The sequence below is a fragment of the Ornithorhynchus anatinus genome, chromosome 17 (assembly GCF_004115215.2).
Source record: "Ornithorhynchus anatinus isolate Pmale09 chromosome 17, mOrnAna1.pri.v4, whole genome shotgun sequence".
Lineage (NCBI taxonomy): Eukaryota > Metazoa > Chordata > Mammalia > Monotremata > Ornithorhynchidae > Ornithorhynchus > Ornithorhynchus anatinus.
Window position 1 is genome coordinate 36,354,323 of NC_041744.1, and position 6,086 is coordinate 36,360,408.

Sequence of the window (6,086 nt, forward strand, 5' to 3'; positions counted from 1 at the left end):
GAGCTCCGCGCCTCGGCCTGCCGCCCCGCCCCCCCCGGCCCGCCGCGCTGTCAATCATCCTCGCCCCGCCCCCCCAGCTGAAGCGTCATGCATTGAGCGCTGACTGTGTGCAGAGCGTTTGTTCATGCATTCCTATTTATCGAGCGCCGACCGTGTGCAGAGCATTCATTCCTTCATTCGAGCGTATTCATCAAGCGCTGACTGGGTGCAGACCATTCATTCATGCATTCAGTCACTTACTGAGCGCTGACTATGTACAGAGCATTCATTCATTCAGTCAGTCATTTCTTGGGCGCTGTGTACAGACCATTCATTCATTCATTCATTCGTATGCATTAAAGCGCTTACCGGGTGCAGAGCATTCATTCATTCAAGCATCACTTATTGAGCCCTGGGTGCAGAACATTCATTCATGGAGCGCTGACTGTGCAGAGCATTCATTCATTCATTCAATCGTATTCATCAAGCGCTGACTGGGTGCAGACCATTCATTCATGCATTCAGTCATTTATTGAGCGCTGACTATGTACAGAGCATTCAGTCATTCATTCATTCAGTCATTTCTTGGGCGCTGACTGTGTGCAGACCATTCATTCATCCATCCATCAATTCATTCATTCATACGCATTAAAGCGCTTACGGGGTGCAGAGCATTCATTCATTCAAGCATCATTTATTGAACGCTGACTGTGTGCGGAGCATTCGTTCGTGCATTCAGTCATTCATTGGGCGCTGACTGGGTGCAGACCATTCATTCATGCATTCAGTCATTTATTGAACGCTGTGTGCAGAGCATTCATTCGTGCATTCGTATTTATTAAGCGCTGACTGGGTGCAGACCATTCATTCACGCCTTCAGTCATCTATTGAGCGCTGACTGTGCAGAGCATTCATTCATTCAGTCAGTCATTTATTGAGCGCTGACTGGGGGCAGACCATTCATTCATCCATTCATTCAATCATATTCATCAAGCGCTTACTGGGTGCAGAGCATTCATTCATTCAAGCATCATTTATCAAGCGCTGACTGTCTGCAGAGCATTCATTCCTGCATTCGTACTGATTAAACGCCGACTGGGTGCAGAGCATTCATTCATTCAGCCAGTCATTTATTGGGCGCTGACTGTATGCAGACCATTCATTCATTCGTATTCATTAAGCGCTTATCGGGTGCAGAGCATTCATTCATTCAATCATCACTTATTAAGCGCTGACTGTGTGCAGAGCATTCATTCATTCAGTCAGTCATTTATTGGGCGCTGACTGTATGCAGACCATTCATTCATTCATTCGTATTCATTAAGTGCTTATCGGGTGCAGAGCAATCATTCATTCAATCATCACTTATTAAGCGCTGACTGCGTGCAGAGTATTCATTCATGCATTCGTGTTTATTAAGCGCTGTGTGCAGAACATTCATTCATTCATCCAATCGTATTTATTGAGCACTGTGTGCAGAGCATTCATTCATTCATTCAATGGTCTTTACCGAGCACTGACTGTGTGCAGAGCATTCATTCATTCATCCAATCATATTTATTGAGCGCTTACCGTGTGCAGAGCACTGGTCTAAGCGCTTGGCATGTACAATCAGCAACAGACAGAGACAATCCCTGCCCAACGACGGGCCCACCGTCTAAAAGGGGGAGTCGAACAACAACAACAATAATAATGGCATTTGTTAAGTGCTTACTAGGTGCCAAGCGCTGTTCTAAGCGCTGGGTAGATACAAGGTAATCAGTTTGCCTTAATCCCCATTTTACAGATGAGGTAACTGAGGCACCGAGAAGTCAGGTGAGTTGCCCCGAGTCACCCAGCTGATCAGTGGCGGAGGCGGGACTAGAACCCACGACCTCTGACTCCCAAGCCCGGGCTCTTTCCACTGGGCCACGCTGCTTCTCGAAAGGATACGAGTAGTCAAGCATCGATACCATCAAGATAAATAGACTCGTAGATATAGACACATCATTAATAAAATAAATAGAATAATAAATAATTTGTACAAATATGCACAGATGCCGTGGGGAGGGGAAAGGGGTAGAGCAGAGGGAGGGAGTAAGGGGAATGAGGAGGGGGAGGAGGAGGCCTTCTGTGGCTCAGTGGAAAGAGCCCGGGCTTTGGAGTCAGAGGTCATGGGTTCGAATCCCGGCTCTGCCACTCGTCGGCTGTGTGACTGTGGGCGAGTCACTTCACTTCTCTGGGCCTCAGTTCCCTCGTCTGTAAAATGGGGATTAAGACTGTGAGCCCCACGTGGGACGACCTGATTCCCCTGTGACTACCCCAGCGCTTAGAACAGTGCTCTGCACATAGTAAGCGCTTAACAAATACCAACATTATTATGGACGGGCATGGACGGGCCCGTGCTCCGTCCACGAGCTGTTTCCTTCAGTCCCTCAGGGCCGTAGTCTTCGGAAGCTTGAAGGTAAAACTATATTTTGGAAACTGCACTTTACCTTCAGGTGCCTTGGCCTGTCACAACTCAGCATGGGATCTGTAGAGATAACAGTAATAATAACGACGATGATGATATTTGTTAAGCGCTTACTATGCGCCAGGCACTGTTCTAATCGCTGGGGGAGGAGTGGGGTGGGACAGGAAGCGGGGATACAGTAGGGATAGGGATAGGATAAGTGCTCAGGAAAAGATGATAGCAGTTTGGATAAAGAGGAGAAGGAGGGTTTCAGCGACTCTGTGAACGATTTAGCGATAGATCCAATATACGGGTAGAATGAGAGAGCGGAGTCGGGGATAAAGCCAAGGTTACGAGGCTTGCGAGACAGGAAGGACGGCGGCCCCGCCCTACGGTGGTGGGCAAATCACCGGGCGGCAGTTCTGTTTTGGACGGTGGAAGTCTGAGGTGTCAGCGGGACATCCAAATAGAGACGTCTTGAAGGCGCAGGGAGATGCGAGGCTGCGGGGAGAGAGGTCAGGGCAGGAGATGGAGATCTGGGAATCACCTGCACAGAGCAGGTAGTGGAAGCCAGGGGAGCGAAAGTTCTCAAAGGGATCCTTGAAGGGTGATGACATCTGGTCCCGCCTCTTACACCCCCGAAGCCAATCGTGCGCCAGCCCCAAATACGCTTCAATCTAGGTATCTGTTTTTCAAGATAACAGCTCGGCAGCGTTAATTCTTAATTTCGTCCCCCCTCTCCCTTCAAAATAGCTGGCCCGAAGAAACGTGGTTACGTCCGCACAGGCATATCCGATCTGGCCCTTCGAAATTGTTCAGTGCGGGTGTCGATACCTTCGGCAAGTGAATTTCTCCGGAAGTGCTGCTCTAACCGGTTGGCGCCCTATCGCTGTTAGCTTCTGTTAAAGGTCAGAGGGCTCATCCTTTCTGTTTCTTCCTGACGCACCTTGAATTTTCAGGCATTTCACCCCAACGGATGGCTCCTTTTCAGAGGATCATGCACGCTGCCCAGGGCTGGGACATAAAAGCAAGACTTTCAAAGAACGAAGTATTGGCGTGTTCAAGAAAGTCAAAGCAAACCTAAGCTTTCCAGCTTAGCCATCTCTCTTCAGGTAGGGAATATAAAAGCTGCTTTTCCAACACAATTCCTTCTCTGACCTTACCGGTCGCTTTCGCGATCGCTTCTTTAGAAAAATAATCGGTACTCCTTGGTTTCCAAGACGAAGTCAGAGGGTCTTTGCCGTAGATTGTCGAGAGTTCACGGACCCTAATGATTTAACTGGGGAAATGGGCCACCGTCTTCTTTTACCAAAGCCAAGGAAAACGTTGCTCCTCTCACTACCTGGATGACAACGGGAAAGACGGTCAGGAGACAATGGGAAGGGAAGGAATGACACTAACACCGCTAACCCTATTCCCCGTTGCCCTATTTATTTTGTCATTACCCTATTTATTTTGTCATTACCCTATTTATTTTGTTAATGAAATGTACATCGTCTTGATTCTATTTATTTGCTACTGTTTTAATGAGATGTTCATCCCCTCGATTCTATTTATTGCCATTGTTCTCGTCTGTCCGTCTCCCCCGATAAGACCGTAAGCCCGTCAAAGGGCAGGGACCGTCTCTATCTGTTACCGATCTGCACATTCCAAGCGCTTAGTGCAGTGCTCTGCGCATAGTAAGCGCTCAATAAATACTACTGAATGAATGAATGAATGAATGAATAACCCCGGAGTGCCAGGATGGTGAAGTTCTAGAAACGATGCCTCCGGAGAATATTTCTGTATTATTATTTTATTATTACGGTATTTGTTAAGTGCCTACCATGTGCCAAGCACTGAATCGAGCGTGGGGTGGATATAAGATAATAAGGTTGGATGTGGTCCCCATCCCATATGGGGCTCACAGTCGAAGTGGGAGGGAGAACAGGTATCGAACCCCCATTGAACAGATGAGGTGAGTAAGGAAGGGGAAGTGAAATGACTTGCCCGAGACACAGCAGACAAGTGGAGGAGCTGGGATTGGAACTCAGGTCTTCTGATGTCCAGGCCCGTGCTCTTTCACTAGTCCACACTGCCAATTCAGCGTGACGGGACACCAAACTACCCTATGTGGGGCAGGGCAGAGAAGCAGTGTGGTCTAGGAGCTAGAGTCAGGACCTGGGAGTCAGAAGGACCTGGGTTCTAATCCTGGCTCTGCCGCTTGTCCGCCGTGTGACCTTGGGCAAGTCACTTAGCTTCTCTGTGCCTCACTTACCTCGTCTGTAAACTGGGTATCGAGACCGTGAACCCCACGTGGGACAGGGACTATGTCCAACCCAATTTGCTTGTATCTACCCCAGCGCTTAGTTCAATGCCCAGCGCATAGTAAGTGTTTAACAAATGCCCCGATTATTATTACTGTTGTCGCTGGGACTGCGTCAGGCCTGATTATCCTGTATTTACCTTTTCCATTTGCGGTAGGCAAGTTGGGCGATCTTTATTCTTTAGCAGCTAAATCGGATAAATCGATTCATTAAGGTATTAATTAAGCTGTGCACGCTGAGATATAAAAAGGATAATCAGAGCGGGCACAGTCCCTGGGGCTCAGAATCTAAGAGGTAGAGAGAACAGATATTCGATCCCCATTGCATAGAGGATGGAAATTAAAGAGGTTCGGTGACCTGCCCAGGCCCCCCAAAGCAAGCCTCTCAGTTTGAGAAACTGGGTTGCTTAAGACATCTTTATAGAAAAAGAGAGACTTGCTAAAGATGTTCCACCCTTTAAATTGTCAGAAAGGGACAGAGAAACTCAGCCTATCCTGGCATATTCTTAGACGCCTCGTGAGCACCAGAGAACATCTTTTCCTCCAACCTATTCCCTTCCCCTTCTTCTCCTCCTCCTCCGCTTCCTTATTCTTCTTCTCTTTTTCCTTCTCCTCTTCCCCCTTCCCCTCTTCCCCCTTCTCCTCTTCTTCCTTCTCCTCTTTCTCTTCCTTCTCCTTCTCTTTTTCCTTCTCTTCCTCCTTCTCCGTCTCTTCCTCTTCCTTCTCCTCTTTCTCTTCCTTCTCCTTCTCTTTTTCCTTCTCCTCCTCCTTCTCTTCCTCTTCTCTTTTTCCTCCTCCTCCTCTTCCTCTTCTTCCTTCTCTTTCTCCTCCTCCTCCTTCTCCTCTTTTTCTGCCTCCTCCTTCTCCTCTTCCTTCTCCCCCTTCTCCTTCTTCTTTTCCTCCTCCTCCATTTCCTCCTCCTTCCCCTATTAAATGTTTACTGCACATCAAGCCTTGTTCTAAGCACTGGGACAAGTACAAGTCAATAAGGTCGGTCGAACGCTGTCCCTGTCCCACTTGGGGCTCACGATCGAAGTAGGAGGGACGACGGGCGTTGGTGATTTTCCATTTTACAGATGAGGAAACTGAGGTACGGAAGTGAAATGACTTTTCCCAGGTCGCAGGGCAGACGGGTGGGGAATCGAGGATTAGAATGCAGTCCTCTGACTCCCATACCAGTGCTCTACCCACTAGGCAAAACTGCTCATCATCGCATGTCGACCCAGAACTGGAATAGAAGATGGTGGTCGAAGGCAGATGGGGGGTTGTCTGGGAGCTCCAGCACTTACGTACGTGTCTGTGATTTATTTATGTATTTGTTTATATTAATGTCTGTCTTCCCCTCTAGACTGTAAGCTCACTGTGGGCAGG